Source organism: Myotis yumanensis, unplaced genomic scaffold (genome assembly GCF_028538775.1).
Source record: "Myotis yumanensis isolate MYYU_CA2020_CCGP unplaced genomic scaffold, mMyoYum1.0.hap1 SCAF_6, whole genome shotgun sequence".
NCBI lineage: Eukaryota > Metazoa > Chordata > Mammalia > Chiroptera > Vespertilionidae > Myotis > Myotis yumanensis.
This window is the reverse complement of record NW_027223757.1, coordinates 42,624,197-42,647,268: the sequence shown is the minus strand read 5'-3', so window position 1 is coordinate 42,647,268 and position 23,072 is coordinate 42,624,197. Positions and strand designations below refer to the sequence as shown.

At 35.3% G+C, this 23,072-nt stretch overlaps 1 protein-coding gene across 4 annotated transcripts in view; it reads left to right on the top strand.

Moving 5' to 3' along the window:
* The window catches only part of GRIK2 (glutamate ionotropic receptor kainate type subunit 2), a 560,389-nt gene that overhangs the window by 367,141 nt on the left and 170,176 nt on the right, over positions 1-23,072 (top strand). The window lies entirely within an intron of this gene.

Below are 23,072 nucleotides of genomic sequence, written 5' to 3'. Positions count from 1 at the left end.
CAACCAATCTGGGTAGCCAACTTGAACACCCAATACTCTGAAATAAAAGCTCTAGTGGCCCACCATGGAAAAGTCTAACAAATACTTTACTGGAGGCCCGATGCATGACATTCGTGCACTGGATGGTGTGGGGGTCGCTCAGTCCAGCCTGCACCCTCTCCAATCTGGGAGCCCTCAGGGGAGCCCTCTCCAATCCGGGAGTTTCTGTCTCTCTTTGCAATCATATAAGCGAATTGTCTGAGACCCCAACCCAGTTTGGTTTGTTGCTCACAGAATAACAGAGGCTTTTTTTTTCTTTGCTTCACTGGTGGAGATTTCCTGGAAGTTTTAGGATATCTTCCCTTTAATTTTTCCTAGACACTCTGATTTTACTTATGTCTCTCACTTTTGCTTTCCCTCCATCCCCCACTGCAACAGTAACTTGCTCCAGACTCACTTTGCTCTATTGCAGTGGTTCCCAACCTTAGCTGCACATTAGAATCACCTGAGAATCTTTTTAAAATACTGATTTCTGGGCCTCATCCTCAGGAAATTGTTTCTTTGTTACTAATGTTGTGGCCACACCCCATAACAAAGAAACAGAATTTCCAGAGGATGAGGCCCAGAAATCAGGATTTTAAAAAGATTCCCAGGTGATTCTAATGTGCAGCCAAGGTTGAGAACCATTGCTCTAGTGTCGAGGAGAGACATCTGCCACCAGAACTACGATTCCCAGCATTCCTGGTGCTCCCCGTGCTACTGGGAGCGACTGAGGGAGCCAAGTCCCCCCAAGCCTCTGGCTCTCCCACTCTGCTCTCCACCCAGCACTGTGTATGCAAATTAACCTGCCATTTTTTGCCAGGTTGATTTGCATACTCACTCCTGATTGGCTGGTGAGTGTAGGGGAGGAATGGTCAATTTACATGTTTCTCTTTTATTATATAGGATGACCAAAATAGCGTCTTGAGTAATGATTACTCACTTAAAGCAATGCTTCTCATTCATAAATCCCACATATGTTTCATACTGTGATGCTGTTATGGTGTGTCCTCAAACATTGAGACATATTCATCTTCAAAGACAAGATTATGGCTACTTGTGCTTCAATGTCTTGGGCCTCTTATTTCGCTCCTCTCCTAACTTAGCACTCAGTTTTCTTTCAGCCTCCTCAAACCATAATCTCATATTTTTATGGGTAATCAAATTAATATTGGGGCTTATCTAATCCCCTTCAACAGCAACCTTTACCCAATATAGTGTCTAAGTGCGGTAAATAATTATAGCATGGAATTAATTCATTTTAGAAAGTCCTAAATAATTTTATAAATGCTTAAATTGTTTTAGTTTTGAATTAAGATCAATGTTTCATATAAGTTCATATAGTGAATGTCTATTTCCCTCTGTGTTCTTGGTTTTCAATAGATTTTTCCTACCTTTCTAAATATGTGGAGTGTTTCCCACATTGCAACCTCTATATAATAACTGTTTTTTATCCATCAGAAGATTACTAGTACTTAAATGCCAATGTACATATTCTGTCCCTTGATGACTAGTGACACTTTATTGTGCAAATTACCATGAATTTGGTTACTTTTTCAGAAAAATCAGTTACTATTAAGGAGGGTTACTCAATGAATTTAACAAATGTGCTTGCCTCTGTATCTTAGCCTTTTTTTATTTTCCTAGCACTTCCTGGCAGGTTGTGTATTTCAGCAGTGAGTTTACTTGCTGGGGCTTGTAAAGCTTATTGTCAACAGTTCACAGATACAGAAGGCTTATCTGGGAGCAAACTCCCATGGACAATGGGAAGAATCATAGGACAAAAGTCAAAAGTGACCAAAATCACCCTTTAAATAGTTCTGCAGCTTCTTCCATAATACGAACAACAGCGGATTTCTAAGGCTTCCAGTCTGCCACTGTAATAAGTTTTCCCTCTGATTCTTCTCTTTCCATTGTCACAAAAGGACCATAAAGCACTGAGTTCATCTTAGAGAGCTGTTAGCATTCCTATTGGAATTCTGGACACTGCAGCTTCACAAAGAAAATGGTTTTCATTCTTAGTGACCCCTACAATATTTCTAAGTAGGTGTTTTATAAGTACTACTTAAATGTTAACATGAGAGAGATGAGAATGTCTCATTCAAACTGTCTCCTCATACCCCGTTCCTGCAGCCAGCTTGCTCAAAGGCCATTGAACCTTCTCTCACCATAATTTTTTCTTCTATTTCCAGGTTTGTGTGGGCATTACATTTTCCCTTTTTGTTCTTGCTCAATGTGTTTTATTTCTAATAACTTCTCATATTTTCTTAGACCTCCAGATTACATAGGTAAACATAAAACTATTGGTGATAAGACCATTGAGAAGAAAAACAGAAGGCCATGTGTTTTAATGTGAAATTAGGCAAAATTTAAAAAAAAAATCCTAGGGTCTCAATCTTTAAAGGCTTTATAAGTAACCAAGAAGCTTATTTTTTTACCATATAATCACACACACACACACACACACACACACACACACACACACACACACCTCCTTCCTTCATTCTTCTGTATCTACTTATATAAAAACGCTGGGTGTAACATCATGTCCTGAAGCTCAACCAACCAGAAGGAAGTCTCTCTGCAGAGGTTATCTTGGAAACGGCTGCACCCTCCCCCAGCTGTTTCCTGGAGTGCGAGGTTTCAGACAGGAACCCGCCCTCAGAGCAGAGTGTGGAAGTACTGAGTCCTGGGTTGCCTTGCCAAGGGCTGCGCCCTCCAGAACTGTTTCCCACGAGGCCTGAGGGAAGAACCCACCCTCGGATCGACAGGAGCACCCAGCAGCAGTCAGTCCTGGGTTGCTGAGATGGAGGCTATAGCATGGTAGAACTCTGGGTCTGGCCCAACAGGGGGCGTGGCCGGCCTTCAAACCAGACCCTGACAGTAGGGAGGAGGCAGCCCCATTCCTCACAGAATCTGCTGTTGGGTAGCTTGCTGTCAGTGGCCTGCCAGCCAGGAACCCCATTCACCTGCAAGCCAGGCCCTGACAGGAGGGAGGAGGGAGCCCCATTCCTCACGGAATCGACAGGTGGCCAGCTAGCTGTCAGGGGCCTGCCAGCTAGGAATCCTATTCACCTGCATATCTATACAAAGTTTTAATACATTATATTAGAGGTCATGGTGGTACTGTTTTACCCACAGCGTCTACAGGAATTGCTGCAAATTTACTTCTTGGTGGAAGCACCTTTCACTCCCAATATAAATTACCAATTCCATTAAATGAAACTTTAATTTCTAGACTCAATATAAAGAGTGAAGTTTCTAAAACTATTAAAAAGGCCCAACTTCTAATTATTGATGAATGCACCATGGCATCCAGTCATGCTATAAACGCCATAGACAGATTACTAAGGGAAATTATGAGTCTGAATGTTGTATTTGGTGGGAAAGTTCTCCTTCATGGAGGGGATTTTTGACAATGTCTCAGTATTGTACCACATTGTATGTGATCGGCCATAGTACATACGAGTTTAAAGTACTGCACTGTTTAAGGATGTTTCAGAAAGTTGTCTCTTACAACAAATATGAGATCAGAGGATTCTGCTTATAGTGGATGGTTAGTAAAACTTAGAGATGGCAAACTTGATAGCAGTTTTCATTTAGGAATGGATATTATTGAAATCCCCTGTGGAATGATTTGTAATGGATCAATTATTGAAGATACCTTTGGAAATACTATATATATAGATAATATTAAAAATATATCTAAACATCAATTCTTTGTCCAAAAAATGAGCATGTTCAAAAATTAAATGAGGAAATTTTGGATATACTCGTTGGAGATTTTCACACATATTTGAGTGATGATTCCATTGATTCCACAGATGATGTTGAAAAGGAAAATTTTCCCATCAAATTTCTTAATAGTATTACTCCTTCGGGAATGCCATGTCATAAATTAAAATTGAAAGTGGGTGCAATCATCATGCTATTGAGAAATCTCAATAGTAAATGGGGTCTTTGTAATTGTACCAGATTTATTGTCAAAAGATTAGGACCTAACATTATTGAAGCTGAAGTATTAACAGGATCTGCAGAGGGAGAGGCTGTTCTGATTCCAAGAATTAGTTTGTCCCCATCTGACACTGGCCTCCCGTTTAAATTGATTCGATGACGGTTTCCCGTGATGCCAGCATTTGTGATGACTATTAATAAATCACAAGGACAAACTCTAGACAGAGTAGGAATATTCCTACCTGAACCCATTTTCGCACATGGTCAGTTATATGTTGCTTTCTCTTGAGTTTGAAGAGCATGTGACGTTACAGTGAAAGTTCTAAGTACTTCATCACAAGGGAAATTAGTCAAGCACTCTGAAAGTGTTTTCACTCTTCATGTGGTGTACAGGGAGATATTAGAATAAGTTTAATCACTTTATCAGTCATTGTTTGCATCACTGTTGTTTTTATATCATGTTTCTGTTGTTTTCATATCATGTTTTTGTCGTTTTTATATAATGCCTCTGTTGTTGTTATATCCTTTTGTTACTGTTTATTTATTAATAAATTTATATATTATTTTCATATACATTTTACTAATTTCCTTTCATCTCTCACACTTCTATTATAGAAAAAGGGCAAATAACAATATTAAAATATCTCTGCTAATTAATTCCCTTTTAATGTGTACAAATTTTGTGCACCAGGCTACTAGTTTAATATAATTACAAAATAAAATGATAATATATATCCTTAAGTGTTTTAATCCTGTTTTTTTTATTGCCAATATATTGTAAAAACTATAATTCTGATGTAATTATTTTGTTGTGAGCAAAATATTAAGTTTGGTATAGAAGAATGACTAGAGGAATATGAATTTTTGGTTTAGCTTAACCACAGCTTTAACTACATGTAAATTAAATAAGTTTCTTTATCTGTCTCATTTTCAAAGATGTTATCCAAATAGTACCATTTAAAAGTATACAAACTAAATTTCAGCTATGATCTTGATCGGAGATTCACATGCACATTTGTGATGACTTATAGACATACAATTATATACCTGTATGCCCAATATCAAATTCAACCTGCATCAAACCTTCTTCTTCCACTTAGGCCTTCCCACATCTATTTCAAATATATTTGAAATGGTTTCCTATGTTTTCAAACTCTATTTATGGTTCAAGCACTTTTCTATTCACTCAAGCCAGAGGCTTGTTTTCATAGAAAACAACTAAAAAAGAAAGGACATCATGGATGGGCTTAGAGAGCATTATGCTAAGCAAAATAAGCCAGTCAGAGAAAGATAAATATCACATGATCTCACTCATATGTGGAATCTAATGACCAACATAAACTGATGAACAAAAATAGACCCAGAGATATAGAAACATCCAACAAACTGTCGAACCTCAGAGGGAAGGCAGGGAGGGTGGAGTGGGGGAAGAGATCAACCCATGAACTCATATGCATATAAGCATAACCCAAGGACACAGACAGTGGGTAGGGAAGCCTTGGTGGGGGGCTGGAGGTGGGAAGAGGGCAATGGGGGAAAAAGGGAACATGTAATACTTTCAACAATAAAGATTTATTTAAAAAAAAAATAACTCAGTCACTTTATACGTAACTAGAGGCCCAGTGCACGAAATTCATGCACTCAGCAGGGAAGGGGGTGGTCCCTCAGCCCAGCCTTCACCCTCTCAAAGTCTGGGAGCTCCGTGATTGATCGCCCTGCAGAGGGAGGCCCTGCCCATCCGTCAGGTGGCCTGGGTCACCCTCTTTGGGGCGATCATGGATCCCTCTGATTGACCGCCACCAGCCGGTGGCCTGGGCCTCCCTCAATTAGGCGATCAGGGGACAGTGGCCAGGCCCTGACCAATCGCATCACACCCGCCTTGGCTGGCCTGGCACCAGTGGGTGTCATGGGATGGTAGTCTGGATGGTCATTTCACTGTTTAGGCTGTTTGGTCGATTTGCATAGTACACTTTTATTATAGATGTTCACAATTCAGATACCAAAGAAGAAAAAAGAATGGGTTGTTCTAAAAGAGTTTAACAAAGTCAGTCAAGAAACTTGTGTAACAAGTTAGAAAGGATTTATTCATGGATACTACTGAATGGGGAATTTATAGAGTCTGATTTGAAGGACATTGTGCCAATTGGAAAGAGGAAAGAGATAGCAACATTGAAAAATCAGGTATGAAATTTCTTGAAGATGGATTAGATGTGGGGCAAAAACAACAGGGAAATGTGAATGAAGACTTCCAGGTTAAAAGTCTATAAGAGGCAAGGGTGTTAACATTGCCACAGAATGTGATATGGATGCTGGGAAGGGAGATAACAAGCCCTGTTAGTCATGTTTGAATGGAGACATTGGCAATAACTTACATATAGTCAAAACTTGATTATTCATGTAAGGGGATAATAAATTAGATTTAGCAATGGAATGCAGTTTGGAGATTAGCTAATACATGCAGTCGCCTTTCCCATCAAACCTTTTATGGAAAGAACAGTGAAATGTCACACTTGATTGATATGAGTTTCAGTTTTTTTCTCCTCTTTACTCTTTCACTTGTAAATTTAGCTAATGAAATATTTAATGGCCAAAATACAAATACCAGCAGCAAGACTGTAACAATCAAGACCTCCAACGTGAGCTGATAATTCAGTCAAGTGGAAAAGTTTAGATGAAAAGTTGCTCTCCAGGACTGCAACACTATTTTGTTGTTGCTTTAAAACGCAGGTCCCAGATTATGATAGTTATTCATTTTCTATACAGAAAGTTTAAGTGAAAGTACCTTTTTAATAATGTCTTGATAGAGACCAGGCAGATAGCTCTGGTAGGGGGAGGATTGTTAGTGAAGGGGGCAGAGATTGAGGGGGGATGGGAGGGAGAGAAAGAACTCGTGGACACAAACAACAGTGTGGTAATTGAGGTGGGTGGGGTGGGGTGGAGATGAAAGAGGGTATAAGGTGAATAAATGTGATGAGAATAAAATAAAATAAAGAAAAACTATAGTAATGTCCTGAGATAGCAAAACAGGGTTTGTTGTTCAGGCAAGAGAGCAATGTGTGCGCTCTTATGGAGACTCTCTCATTAATAGTTTTTGACTCGCCCTAACCGGTTTGCTCAGTGGGTAGAGCATTGGCCTGCAGACTGAAAGGTCCCAGGTTTGATTCCCTTCAAGGGCATGTACCGTGGTTGTGGGCACATCCCCAGTAGGGGGTGTGCAGGAGGCAGCTGATTGATGTTTCTTTCTCATGATGTTTCTAACTCTCTATCCCTCTTTCTTCCTCTCTGTAAAAAAATCAATAAAATGTATTAAAAAAATAGTTTTTGACTCTAACAAACCAGTCATTCTTAGTGTTGCCTTTTTTGAAGACATTAAGTTGTTTGGACGGTAACTGCTAGGTTCTTTCATTCTTGCTTCCTGGTATTCTCACTTCCAATTGTGATAACCTGTAGTGCACCAAGGGCTTCTGACATGATTGCTAATTAGGGATGGCAGCATTCCGAGTTTAAGAGCCAATGACTAGAAGGAGGCTGAAAGACCATGACTCCGACGATGGCAAGACCTTTCTTAGCTCTACAGCATAAAAGCACAACAGTTGGAAAGGCAGATGCTGAAAAAAGAAATGAATAATACTGTCCTGTCACTGGAGTAGTGACAATTAGCTGTGTTATTATTGTTTGTGCTTATCTATTGCTTATTGTTCTTATAGGTCATACTGTGAATTGGAAGTGTTTTGTTTTGTTTTGTATTTTTGCCTGTCCAGTTAAGTTTCTGTCTATTTTCCAGCAGCATTTAGAGTAGTAAGAATCATTAAAATGTAATAAAATACTAATAGGTAAGATTACTGTTAACTACTTTCCTTAAATAATCCTTCTCATTTTTAAGACCAAAGTTTACTACATACATTTATGAAGCTTCTTTAATTTTGCTAAGAAAAAATAAGACTATATTTGAATGACTAAAATATAGTTTAAGGCAGTAGTAATATTTATTTTTTTAAAAAGTAAAATTACAAGCTTGAAATTTTCTGTAGACCTTGGATAGTATAAAAAGTATAAAACCAAATAGTCAGTAATATTTACAAATGTTACTGATACTGTATTCTTATTAAATTTCATCAGGCTTAAAAATGTTTAAGCAATGTAATAAAAAACCTTACAAATTAATCACTTATGTATAATGTAATAATTATTTCTGAAATTATTTTGAAATAATTTACAATCATGATCTACTAAATTAGCACTTAAATATATTTTTTCATAATATTGATAAATACAATTTTTTTTATTTTTAAATTTTCTTTCAGTAATGATTCACATTTCCTCATACTCATTAACCAAAAGTTTGCTAATTATGAATAAAGCTCTAAAAGTCTCTGTTATTTATTACCATCATAAAAAATGTTTTTATGAAAATTTTTAAGTAATAAACAATAAGATTTATATTTGAATCACTTTAGGATAAAAATAAGAACAGCCAACCATTTTCAGAAGGGAAAAAATGCAAACTGTTTAAAAGTGAGGCCACCAGAATATTGGTTCTTCATTCTGTTTGAGGTTTTGACCATGGCTTGGCTCCTGACTTGGCAGACAGCCTGGCACCCTATGCCAGCTGTCAAGCAGAAGACAAGGGAGGGACAGTTACTGTGGAGAAGCTACTGATGTTCCCTAGTCAGATCCAAAGAAAAACAGAGGCTGATGGAACAAAACATACCATTTCTCTTCATTAGGAGCCTGGTTTTCTCTGTCAACTTGCGTTCTATTTTTCATCCTTGATCTACTGTTTCAGTACCGGAGCTTCATTTTATTAATTTAGTATTGGTTTATAGTTCAAATAATTAGAATTGTCTGACCATCTGTAATCAAAGTGGTGCTATCCTCATTAACACAGTAAAAGATATACTTTCTCTTACATTCCACTGAAATTTCTAATGATTTAGGGAAAACACATAAAAACAATGAAAACATTGTTTAAGCTAAAGTTAAAAGGAGAACACATGCCATGTTTCAGTAGCCTATTGATCAAATAGTGCTTATAGGGAGAGCTTGCTGATTATCTCCTAAAATGACATTTCTAATTATGAATTCAAACAATGTGCTTTTATGTTTTTTGTTCATAAAAACAGGAAAATACTTTGTTAATGCTTAAGTCACTTCATAAAAATATTGCTATATTTGAGAGCTCTATAATTAATTGTCTTTGGTTGTTTAAATATTTAATTGCACATCGTATATGAAGTTATAATTTTTCCTCATCCTTTACTATTTTTAATGACTTTATCTGTCTTATTTTTTATTTGCATTTGGTGAGACCTTCACTCTTTGAATCTATTTTCTTAGTTTTAATGGTATTTTTATCATTATTAGATAAAATAAAGAATTTATTCTCAAAAGACTTTTTATTTCTAGTTTTCTAATTAATTATATTTCATGAAGGGGCAATAAATATTATTGAATACATTGGTTATCTATACAGATTATCATTAATTTTCAAGTTGTAATTATTGTTTTGATGAATGTATTATTCAGCTTCTGAATAGTGAAAATAGTTGTATTCCAGAGATAAACTATTATTGGTTGTGGTTGAAAATTGGTCAATGGATTGCTGTGTTTTGCTTGTTGTATTGTTTTTAGGTAGATTTGACAGTGACTGCTCTTTAGTTACAGTATTAAACCATTTTGTTAGCTTTCTATGTCAGTGTTATGATCACTACATTTAAAAAGAAAACTGGTTCCATAGCATTTACTGTTTTCTAAAGCATTTTATATATCCTGAGATTATTTGTTTTATATTAGTTTAAAAATAAAATCTCACAGTATTTAGAATGTTTCTGGAAGATTTATTTAATAATCATTATAATTTATTTTATGTTTATTTACCTATTTATTTTATTACTTTTTTGAGTCAGTTTTATATTGTGCATTGATGCACATCAAGATATTTAAGTTTATTAACACAGCTTTTCACATAAGCCCATTATATAAATTTTACAATCTCTATCTATTGAGTACCTTTCCAATGTAAAATTCTGTTTTGAAATTTTTTTCTCATTTTAAAAATGTGGTTAACTAAGAAATCTTATTGCCTTATTGTTGCTTTTACTAAAAAGCATTTATAATTTTCATTCTCTTTTTTCCTTTTTTGTACTTCACTTTTTTTCCTATTTCCTCATTATTTTTCTCCTGCTTTTCCTCTATTTTTGGTTGTCCATTTTCTAGCTTTTTATATATGTGCTCCATGTATTTATTCAGTTACTGAATGCTAAATTCATATAAGGCTAAATTTTTCTCTGTAAAAATGCAGAATTAGGGTAATACATGATGAATTTAATATTAAGCAATATTGCATTTAATTTTTTATGGTATCTTTCATTGGCAATTAGATATGTAGTTCTATAGCTGAAGAGAATGGTTATTACTGGAGATGTTATCTGGAGTTATCAAAATAGATGGTGGTTGGCATTATGAATATTGGCGATATTGTTCCTTAGAGAGCACATGCGTGTTTTTAGTGAATCTACACCACTGAACATTTCTCTCCTTTCTTGGATTATATCATAAATATATATCTTTTTGGTTTGACCAACACTTATAAATGAGAGCTTCCCAGGAAGATAAATCATTTGGTATAAAGGAAATATATATATATATATATATATATATATATATATATATATATATATTGTTCTTTGATTTGTGCTCATGAGTACTTTATCCATATTGAGAAGTAATGATGACAGTTACGAGACTTTCAAGACCAGTAAGTCCTAAATTACGTCAGGTACTTCCAACCTAACTTCATTTTCTGATCAATATCTATTTCTCAAGTCCTTATCGCTGTACTTTCCATCAAAACTTGATTATTTGACATTGATTCCTAATTGCTTCTCTTTATTTGAGATATAAGTGGTTCTATTAATGACATACTTTATCCTGAATCCAGTTAACCCAACACAATGACTCAGAAAGAAAAGTACAGACTGCTTCCCCTGGCAGAAAACACTTCTGTACTTTGCTCTACTAACATCACTAAAGTGAGTGCTTTGTTCCTAGAAATCCATAATAATAGATTAGTCCCCAGGTCCTTATCCATTTATAAGTCAATGTATTTTATTAGGTACATCATTCACAAGGCATTTATGCCATTAATTTATGTCATTAATTAGATAATCAAACAAGAATGAGCATTATTAACTTGAATTCTGTAAATTTTATGTTCTGAGATCTCTTAGCCTTATTTCCATGTAGTAATTGGTTTAAAATAAAAGTAACTTGTGAATTTGTTTTCATCACCTTGTCTTAGTAAACTTATATTGGTAAAACAAATAAACAAAAGAGTTTTTACCACTTCATCTGAGAACAAACTAATAGGAAAGCAATGCCTTTGCCACATAGCTGTTTGTAAAACATTTCCTATTATATGAAGAATATTTTATACTGCATTCAAGTGTAAATAAAGTCAAAGTTCATCAAATATTTTTTACAGCTTTGTGTTCTTAAAAGAAATCTAAATTTATATTTCCTACTTTATAATAATCAGCGGAGGATCAGTTGACACTTGATATCTACCTTTAATACCTCATTTCTTATTATTGGTGTGTACAATGCTCTCTGACCTTAGAAACAAAACACTACTTTCATAATACAACATGCACTTTCTATGCCCTGTAGCAGTAGCATTCCCTGTTTATTAATTGGTTACATCAGAATTTCAGTGTGTTCTGTAGTTCTAATAAGTATGTGATATAGGTATACCCTACAACTATTCTGTGGTTAAATAGATTTAGGAAAATACTTGGTTGAGCCAAATTCTTTGGGGTTATTTTATCACTGAGTCTTTAGTAAATTCACATGTATTGTGGATATCTCAAAGGGATGCAATTATGTACAATTTCCAAATATTTTTAATTGCATACTTAAAAAAATAAAACTTTTGGGATAATTTTCAAGAAAAATACACTATAGACAACACAAGGTTAAACCATAAGAACTTTGAAGCCTTCCTTGATATCTGTGAAGGAATTTACATATATATGCAAATCCATGAACTGCCTATCCCACCAATAATCAGCAGAGGATCAGTTGACACTTGATATCTGACTTTAATACCTCACTGAAAAAAAGGACATTTCTGCAGGCTTAAGGGCTAAAAAGAAGTTAGAAAATCTAGTTTTGAATTCTGAATCTGCCATGTATTAGGTGATTTGCCTTTTGTAAGTTACCTTAACTTTACATGAGGATAATAATAATGAAATGCAACTTGAAGGTTGTATTAGAGGTAAAAATTTGCAAAATATATAACAAGTTCCTGGCATAATTATTATCTATAAACTAGAGGTCTAGTGCATGGAATTCCTGCACTTGCGGCGGGGGGGGGGGGGGGGGGGGTCCTAAGTCCAGCCTTTGCCCTCTTGCAGTCTGGGAGCCCTCGGGAGATGTCTGACTTATGGCTTAGGCCCACAGGGAGGGGGCCTAAGCCATCAGTTGGACATTCTTAGCATTGCCACGGAGGCGGGGGAGGCTCCTGCCACCGCTGCTGCGCTCGCCAGCCATGAGCCCAGCTTCTGGCTGAGCGGCACTGTGGGAGCACACTGAACACCAGGGGGCAGCTCTTGCATTGAGTGTCTTTCCCTTGGTGGTCAGTACACGTCATAGCAACCGGTCGTTCCATCATTTGGTCCATTTGCATATTAGCCTTTTATTATATAGGATGGTAACTTCTAATGCTTACAAAGTAATTTATAAATTAAAAAGCAATGAATGGTGCCCATATTTACTGTTTTTCCCCAAGGTTTTAAAACATATTTATAAATATCTTCCTCTTATTACCCACCATTCCTCTTTTTGGGCCATGTGCAGGGAAGTTCTGTATACCTTTTCTCATTCCATTTCTTTTACCTACGCAACTCTTATTGCTCTCCATCTATTTAATGTGTTCTCATTCTACAATCCATTTTTCAGATGGCCTTTCCTCTAGGATGACTTATCTAACTACCTTGGAACATTTTTCTTTCCTTTTGCTGGCACCTAATGGTTCTCTTATCTATACAATTTATTCCTTGGGCTCTTACATGAAAGCTTGTATTACTAATTTACACTTTTCTATTTTCAACTAGATTAAAAAACATTTAGGAAAAACAATTCTGTCCTAAAGAAGGGTGTATTTTTAATGATAGGTAATTTATAGACATTTGTTGATTTTATTGATTACAAAGGACAGTGGCTGAAAGTTAAAAAAGAACTTTCATTATGTAAAAAAGAACTTTCAGCAGATACATGCTGCTAACTGCTACTGATCATTGGTGGATAATCCGCACTGCACAAGGACTTTTTTGTAAGAGTGTTTTACGTGCATATGCAGTAATGTTGAAGAGCTTGCAGCACCTGATCCATTCTCAGGTGTGATGAGGCTAGGAAGCCAATTAGTATTCTGCTCTTGATTCTAATTTATATTTCTATCAGCTGATTTGGAAAAATTATATAAGTAGAGTTAGAGGATGGGTAATCTTGGGTACTCCTTTATAAGACCCCAAAGCCTCCAAAAGCAAATTATTGTACTAAATTATTATAAACAGAATCCTAATGATTGAAAACACTGTAATCATTTGACAAATTATGTCTTTCTCCTTTTGATTTGCTTTTTCTCTCTCCCAAACATGCATTCAAATTTATCCAATGTCTATATAGTTAAAAAACATACCTAAAGGGAGAATACTGGGGGGGGGGGGAAATTCTCAACTTCATTTCCTACATCAAAGTTGGTTTTAGGTAGATGCTTTAAAATAATCTTAGGAAAGAGAATGCCATTCTAGACAGGATATGAATTGAAGTCCTGATAATCAACAATGATTATATCTAGATAGTTTTTCAGAATTTTATAGCAAAAAGGTTTTGTCCTAACTTAGGTTCTTATGATATTATCTCCCCCTATTTTTCTTGCTTCACACTCTCTTTCCCTTAAATCATACAGCTATTTATTCTTTTCAACATCCACATGAATACTTTTCTCTCTCTAAAATAGTTCCATTTACTTCTTTGTTTGACTCGGTAGTTCTCATGCCTTTAATGCATATTTGACTGGCTACTAATTTCTGCTCCCAGTGTAAATGGAAATGAGGATCGCTCTTTTAGAAATTGTTAAGAATTTTAAAAGGGCACCAGCAGAGTAGTAAACCTAGCACAGGAACCTTCAGAGTGTTGGGCTCTGTACATCTACATGGGTCACACACCCGTAAAGCTGGCCCAACTGCACATTCTAATCACCTAGAAAGCTCTTTAAAAGTAAGGATGCCTGGGTGGCACCCTAGATGAATTAGATCATAATATTTGGAAGTGGCCGCCAGGCATCAGTATTATAATTTTAATTGAAAATAATTAATTTTTTAAAAATATTTTTTAAAATATATTTTATTGATTTTTTACAGAGAGGAAGGGAGAGGGATAGAGAGTCAGAAACATCAATGAGAGGAAAAACATCGATCAGCTGCCTCCTGCACACCTCCCATTGGGGATGTGCCCGCAACCGAGCTACATGCCCTTGACTGGAATCGAACCTGGGACCTTTCAGTCTGCAGGCCGACACTCTATCCACTGAGCCAAACCAGTTAGGGTGAAATAATTAATTTTTTTAAATGTACAACTGAGACTGAGAACTGAAATCAAATGCTATTTCCTTGTAACGTCATATTATACTTGTCTATTTACTTTCCATTTCTCTCATTAAACTGTAATGCTTCTTAAGAATAAGTACCATGTCTTATTAGTCTTCTCCTCTTCATGACATAATACCTGGGATATTATGGATATCTATAACTGGTTATTGAGTGAATGAATATATATATATATATATATATATATATATATATATATATCCTGTTTATTCATTTTATAGAGAATAATCAAGGAGAAAATAAAAGCAGATATTAGCTGACAATTTCTTAAAATATATTTTATTGATTTTTTACAGAGAGGAAGGGAGAGGGATAGAGAGTTAGAAACATTGATCAGCTGCCTCCTGCACACCTCCTACTGGGGATAGGCCCGCAACCAAGGTACATGCCCTTGACTGGAATTGAACCGAGGACCTTTCAGTCCACAGGCCAACGATCTGTCCATTAAGCCAAACCAGTCAGGGCATTAGATGATAATTTTAAGGTGAAAATAGGAAGCACATTCTAAATAGGAAAGGTGAAGGAGAGAGACAGAAACATCAATGATGAGAGAGAATCATTGATTGGCTGCCTCCTGCAGGTCCCCTACTGGGGATTGAGCCCACAACCCAAGCATATGCCCTTGACTGGAATCGAACCCGGGGCCCTCCACTGAGCCGAACCAGCTAGGGCAAAAGCACATTCTTAAAAGAGAATGAAATAAAGTAAAATAAGAGATTTGAGAAGTTATATCTAAATATTAATTTTCTCATTGAACAGGGTGTTTACCCGCACAAATAGCTACCATAATTTTGTGCTTAGAGTGACAATTATTTTATTTATACTATTACTCATTAAACATTCAGTGTTGATAAAACACAAGAATAAGGAATAGATATGGGAGAATTTTTTAATAAAAATAATCACTCCCTAGATTCATCTATCACAATTTTTGGGAGAATAAATTTGTGGTTATAGTACATCTAGATACATTGCACAGCTTGTGAATGGGACCAGAGTTGGGAGGGAATGGCTATTTTTATCAGTGGTTTGTCAGATCAAAGTAGTAGAATAAATATAATTACCCACAAACACTAGTAAAGTACAACTCTATTAAACATACACACACATATATTCCATTACATATGTACATATATACATATACATATATATATATATATATCTTGTAATAATTTTTAAACATTTTATTGATTTTTAGAGAGAGGAGAAGGAAGTGATGGGAAGCAAACATTAATGTGAGAACATAACATCAATTGGCTGCCTCCTCACACCCAGCTATCAGGGATCGAGCCTGAAACCCTGGCATTTGTCCTCAGGAATCAAACAGGCAATCTCTTGGTACAAGGCACAATGCCCAACCAACTAAGCCACACCAGCCAGGGCTTGTATTTATTTTTCTCTAAATAATATACCATAGCAATTTGAGGACACAATACATATTTAATTTATTTATTCTTCACAGGGATTGGTGAACTAAGGCCAAAGGGCTGGCCACTTTTTTCTGTTTGGTAGTTTCATTTTGCTCTTTATTGAGGTAAAACATACATAATATAAAACATAGCATTCTCACTATTTAAAGTATACAATTCAGTGGCTTTTAGTATGTTTACAGTGTTTTAATCCTCACCTGAGGATACTTTCCCATTGATTTTTTAGGGAGAGTGGAAGAGAGAGAGAAGAGAGAAACATTGATGTAAAAGAGATACATTGATTGGTTGCTTCCTGCACACCCACTGACCAGGGCCTGGGCCGGGGAGGAGCGTATAACCAAGGTACATGCCCTGGATCAGAATTGAACCTGGGACCCTTAGGTCCATAAGCTGACACTCTATCCACTGAGCTGAACTGGCTGGGGCAGTATGTTCACAGTGTTGAATGGTCATCACCATTATCTTGTTCCAGACCATTTTTATCATCTGGAAACTTTGTATCCATTAAGTATTCACTTCCTATTCCTCCCTAGGACTAGCTGCTGGCAACCACTAATTTGGTTTCTGTTTCCATGGTTTACTTATTCTACATCTTTCAAATAAATACAGTTATATAGTAAGTGACGTAACTAGGATTAGCTTTTACATTTCTGCAAAGAAGACAGTGGGGTTTTGATGATTGCATTGAATGTTCTGATTGCTTTAGGGATTATTTCTATTTTAACATTACTAAGTTTTCCTTTTTTTCTTTTTTAAAAATTAAATTTATTATGGTGACATTGGTTAATAAGATCATATAGGTTTTAAGTGTACATTTCTATGAGACACAATCTATATATCACATTGTGTGTCCACTATCCAAAGTCAAACCATCTTCCATCACCATATATTTCGCCCCTTTTACCCCCTGCCCCACTCCACACCCTCCCCTCTGGTAACCACCATACTGTTTTTCGTGTCTATGAGTTTCACTTTTATATCCCACATGTGAGTGAAGTAATAGGGTTCTCAGATTTTTCTGACTGACTTATTTTGCTTACCATAATTTTCTCAAGGTCTATCCATGTTGTCACAAATGGCAGTATTTCTTCTCATGACTGAGTAGTAATATATATATATATATATATATATATATATATATATATATATAATATCTCACATCTTCTTTATCCAATCCTCTATCGAAGGACACTTTGGTTGTCTTCATGTCTTGGACACCATGAATAATGTGCAATGAACAGAGGTGTGCATAAATCTTTGCATTAGTGTTTTCGAGTTTCTCTGGTAAACAGGCATCTATGTGGGCTTCCCTTAAATATGGATTCCCTTTAATATACTAGAGATTTTCATAGCCCTTATTCTATTAAGTATCTCTTGCCCCAGCCTCTTCTGTCCCAGGCATTTTGGTTCATGTAGTTTTGCCCCTGGCATTATCTCTTGCTCAGGAGGTAGTGGCTGATGTATTTGTCTAAAAATGCTCATGACAACACCACCTATAAAGCAGCTTCAGCCCCCACGAAGTTCCATGTAGGCAACACAAAGTGAAGTCCTTAAGCCGGTCCTCCAGGGAACCGTCACACAGTCAAAATACAGAACTGCCTTTTTTGAGAATAAGCCCATACTGTTCCCTGGCATTCAGAGCCTGCACCAGGTATACTGGTTGCCCTCTTCAAGGGTGCTACAGAATAGGGAAGTGGAGGGTAGTAGGAACAGGGTAAATTTGTATGCACCAGAGGTCTTCTAGCAAATACCTACAGGTTTTCTCTTTACAAAGATTTTCCCTAGTTGTAAGCTCTTTCTTTCTTTTTTAATAGATTTCAGAGTTCCTAAAATAGTGATTTTTTTAAAAACTCTGACAGTTTTTGCCAGCTTCTCCATTGCTTCTATTGCTTCTTTTGTTCTACAATGGCAAGAGTTGAGTAGTTGCAACTGTGTTGTCCAAGGAGCCAAAATATTTACTGTTTAATTTTTAAGAGATATTTTTCTGACCTCTATTCTGGAAATCAGTACATAGGATCTACACAAAAAGTATTTGTTTATGCATACATTGGTAGAAAATGGATGGAAGAACAAAAAAATTATATTTATATTTTAGAGGGAGGTTATCTAATGTAAATATCTACATGCATCTTAGTAAACAGCATATAAAAACTTAAAATTGTACTCTCTTAAAAGACCATGATAATTTATTGATCATTTTTGGAGTTGTCATTTTTTACTTAGAGTTCACTATTCCATACAGGATTAATGATGGCCAGTTAAAATCAAAACATGCCAATTAAAAATATGTATTAATATTCAGAAAACATCCTATTATTATCATAAGCTTTTTTTTCTTTTGGTCTAGGTTACATGATGTATGTTCTTCATCTATCCAAGAGTGTTGCCTAGTAGAGGAGAGGGATAGGTCATTATCAGATAGTTATAGGGAGTCAATAACTTATTTGTTGTTAAAGAAATATCCATCTTCTGAACATCACTGTCAGTGGTAACGTCCTTAATCTCCCTTCCAAAAACATGATTCTCTACTTTGTGTTCTCTTGAGTATCTTAGAGCAAGTTGTTTTTAAAAACATTTTCTCGTGTTGACACATATGTTTTATAGTTTTAAAGAGCTGACTCAACTTCCAGAAGAGGCAACCTCAGCAGCATCATTGCCCTTGCCCTTCATGTAGCTCATTTGTTAGCCTTCTACTTCTAATCAACTTCTCAGCACCTACCTTGATCTTCGCACTCATTGAAAACCAAGTTGCTCTGTTATTATTTATTAGTCAGTGCTTTCAGCGGGAGGAGAGTGATGAGATGTAATGAGTATGCCCTCAAGGGTCAGACATAGAAAAAAATAAATGATTCTTGGGAAAATATAAACTGCTCATTTTTAAGTTTTAAAATCCATAACTTTTCATTTGGCGCATAGGGATGCTATTTGGGAAAAGGTGGTGTTTTTGTTGTTGTTGTTGTTGTTGTTTTTGTTTTTTCCCCTGTTATGTTTTATTTTGTTTTTGGTCAACTTTATCTTAATTACAAAAAAATTGAGTCATTAACAATATAAATGCATAAAGTATAAATCCTTTAATACTGTTCTTAATTGAGAATAATGTTATCCATAAGCAATTTGGGTTTCAGCTGGTTGCCACAAACTAATTTTTAAAATTTTCTGGTAATAAGGTAATTTCAGAACCAGACTGGGGCCAACTGAATATCCACAGAGAAACAGAGTGCTCTAAAACAAGACACACAGTTGTGTTTCTTAGAAATGTGCTCTAAAGCAATATTTTGTTCTAATGATTAATGAAGCAGAGTAGCCATGCAAGTAATACAGGATTATATGAAATAGGTAAGTGTCTTAAATTCATTACTACATGGGAGCTCCAGTAGGGCAGAATTCTTAGGTATTGTTTTCTTTTGTTTTTAATTGTTGTATATCTGGAGCCTAAAATAGTGCTGGTACATAATAGTTCAGTTCATGTTTGAAGAAATAAATTTGTTGGTTTAGCTTTATTATTGAGATAACAAGAGATATTTTATAGATTATAATATAAAATTAATTTGCATTGTATGGCCTTGTCTTTTGAATATCATGGGTAAGACAATATAGTTCAAGGGCTAACATCTGAGGAAGATAATTTCACTCTCTGTAGAGAAGGACTGAGGTATATATGAGTTATACACTTATAATCATAAGATTTCATTATATATAAATAAAACATTTTGTTCCCCCGAGCCTTAAAACATACTTTACTTTTTTCAGAACTTTATTTTAGGTTTATTCTGTGCCAACTCCCATCTAATGCTGATAAAAATATATGAGTTATTGGGTTCCTTAAAACTGGAGTTGATAGTGGAAATGCTGACAAATCCTTATTACAGATGCCAGTAGAATGAAGTGCCTTTACCTCTAGCAAATGCTGATGTGGAGATTTAAGACTCTATGAGAAATCAGTGAAGTTGCCCAGGAGAGTTTTATCATATTATTCATTGAACTCAATATGTGGTACAGTAATTGCTTCTGGTACCATTTTTCTTTTCTTACATGAGTATATTATTTATTCTTGTGCTGCGCGAAGCAGAGAAAGAGAGTTTAAAAGAGAGTCATAACTCCATGTAAACTATCTTGTGACACAGTGTAACTGGAGATAGGAATCGCAGCTGGAAAATTGTGTCTTATTTATCAAAATTAAATATGGGAAAATGGTATTTGACATTGTAGAGATTCATAAATACTAAAAAGATGCACTCAGACCACATAATTTTTTCTAGTTATATGAGAGCCGGTCTAAGGAGACTTTTTAATCTTATAGGGATCAACAAATTTATTTGCCTATGACAGAAGTTTTCTTATTAGGTTATAGGTGAAGAAAATCAAGTTAATAGGTCAAATGGTTACTACTACACGCTAGATTAATGTCATTTAAATAGCATAATAATTCTTGAAATTTTTGTTCTGCTTTTGTACCTTGTGCACATATACCTCCCATGCACATACCTCATGAACTCTTAAGTGTTCACTAGCTTTCATCATATTTTTCTTCAGTGTTCAAGTGAATTCGTGTGAAAAATATACCATAAATATTTTGGAACAAAAAAATTAAAATAGAGACAATGGTGATTGAACAGTGAAAATGGGAAAATAGGAGCATTTTTTAGACATATATTACTGAGTCTTATAGGTTTAAAATATGCTATTTTCCTAAATTCTATACTGTTATGTTAAAAAATGTATTCTTATTTGGAAAGGAGATAACTTGTGATATAGAAAATGAATTTTAGGATTATATATTTACTCATTTTCTACATTGTTGTTTTGATTGGATAGTTGAATGAGTAAGTGTATTATCATTTTGCATGCAGCATAGACTAGAAGTTAATCCCAGTTGATTGAAAAAAAAAATAAAGCCATACAGTGCATATTAAGTTATCCAATGAGCTATGTGCAATTATGCATTCACATGCTGTTTGGAAATGATCACTAGGAACCATTTAATGCGGTCTAGTAGTCTGACTACCTGAATTGTGTGCTAACTGTTGTTAGGGAAAATACTTTGCACCCCTGTCCTAAGTTATTTCACATATAAAATAGCAACAATAATGTTACTGACCATTACAGCGGTGTAATGAGGAATAAATAAATTAATCTAAGAAAAGCACATAGAACAGGGCCTGACACAAAGTAAGTGCTTAGAAAATATTGGATGGTGTTATTAGTGCAGGGATTTTGACAAATGGTTAGTGCTTGTGACTTTTAAATTAATACATATTAATATAATTTATTTTATATGTATTTAATAAATGTAAATAAATTTAATATATATGTATAATTAATTTAATGTATATACATACATTCATTTATTTCTAAGTCAGAAACCGAATGAAAACCAAAGTATGAGGTTGACAGTTAATCTATTAAACCAACTTGCTTCTTTTAATTCCCAGTCCTAAATTCTGGGGCTGGCCTCTATTCTGCAGGGGAATATGGTGTGTACATCTCAAGTCTCTAACCCTCTTCTCATTGGTTTGTGACCTGAGGATTTGTTACTACTATAATAGGACCCCATAGGGAAACAGACCTCTCGTAATTTTTCTCTTCAAGTTCAAATTCCCTTGCCCTCCCCCGCCCTCGTTGACCACAGGAACCCATTTCCATTAATTCATTATACAGTCATTTTGTTTGTAAGCCCCCTAGGTGCCTGGTGATGACTGGTACTATTAATGAAAATTTAAGTAACTATCTTGCCACGTACATTTTGCAAGTCTAGTTCAGAAGATACACATATAAATCATCTCTCACTACTCAATATGGTAAATACTATGGTAAAAGAATTCAAAAGTTGTGTGGGAAAACCAGAAAAAGAGACACCTGAATATGCTCTGCACATGAAAGCTGTTTAGCTCCAGTATTTCCTCTTGTCACTGTAACAAGGGTATCTAAATTTTGATCAATGGAATCATGTTATCTAACTTAAAAAGTAGGGCAGAAATGGATATAATAACTCCAAGGTTGGAAAAATACTGTATCTATCACATACTTAGTACTCTGTGTACCTCTGAGGAATGAAGTTTACATGTGATCACATACATAAAAATTAGAGAGGATCCTAACTGTTCTCTTAACTAATGGTAAAACCAATCATCTAGCTTTGAATTTAGCTACAGATTAATTTCTGATTTAAAGTTATTTAACCCAAGTGCATTTAAAAATTCAGCATGTATGGATTGCCACAAATGGTCTGATGGTATAGAAAGCAACATAAAATAGTGGGAAAAGTGTGTACCCTGGAATTTAAGTAATCTGAATTAAAAATATCATGTTTTCCTCTCCTTAGATCCTCTTTATCGCTTGGTAACCATATAAACTGGGAAATTTTTTAAACCTCTCTTGAAAATGACCGTTGTAAAAGAGTCCTGATCATCACATATTGCTGTCTGTTTCTATGAGGTGTTTTTTGTTGTTTTCTTAATCTCTTCATTGATGGCTGTTGTTCTCTTCCTGGAATAGTCCAGTGTCATATTGGTCTCAGGGCTTTTTACTTGCTGAGTCTTGACCTAAAATCCCCTTCTTTCATATTTTCAAGTGGCCAAACTCCTTAAGTTCTACTTCATCTCTCCTCTCCATTCCACACATATTACTCAATTGTGTCTTGTCTTCTCTTATCTTGCCAAATATCTTGCTGTAGTTCTGTATCCTATTGCCCCCTATTTTACATTTTTATACCATTTATTGATGACAAAGTTACATGTTCTATTTGTATAGGCATTTAGTATTGGTTTTCTTCTCTATATCATGAACTTGAGGACTTGGATTTCTCTTTTATAGAGAAGGGCTGCCTCATAGTAGGTGGTTCATAAAATGTTGTATGAATGTATAAGTTCTTGGTAAATGTTAGTTTTATAATATATTCTAAGAGAAGCTATTACTTTTCTCCTATAATTAAATATAATAGTTGTCATTTGCCTGGTTGTTAGAAAAAAGTGATAATATATATAAAAGTACTACTCTAGTTCTT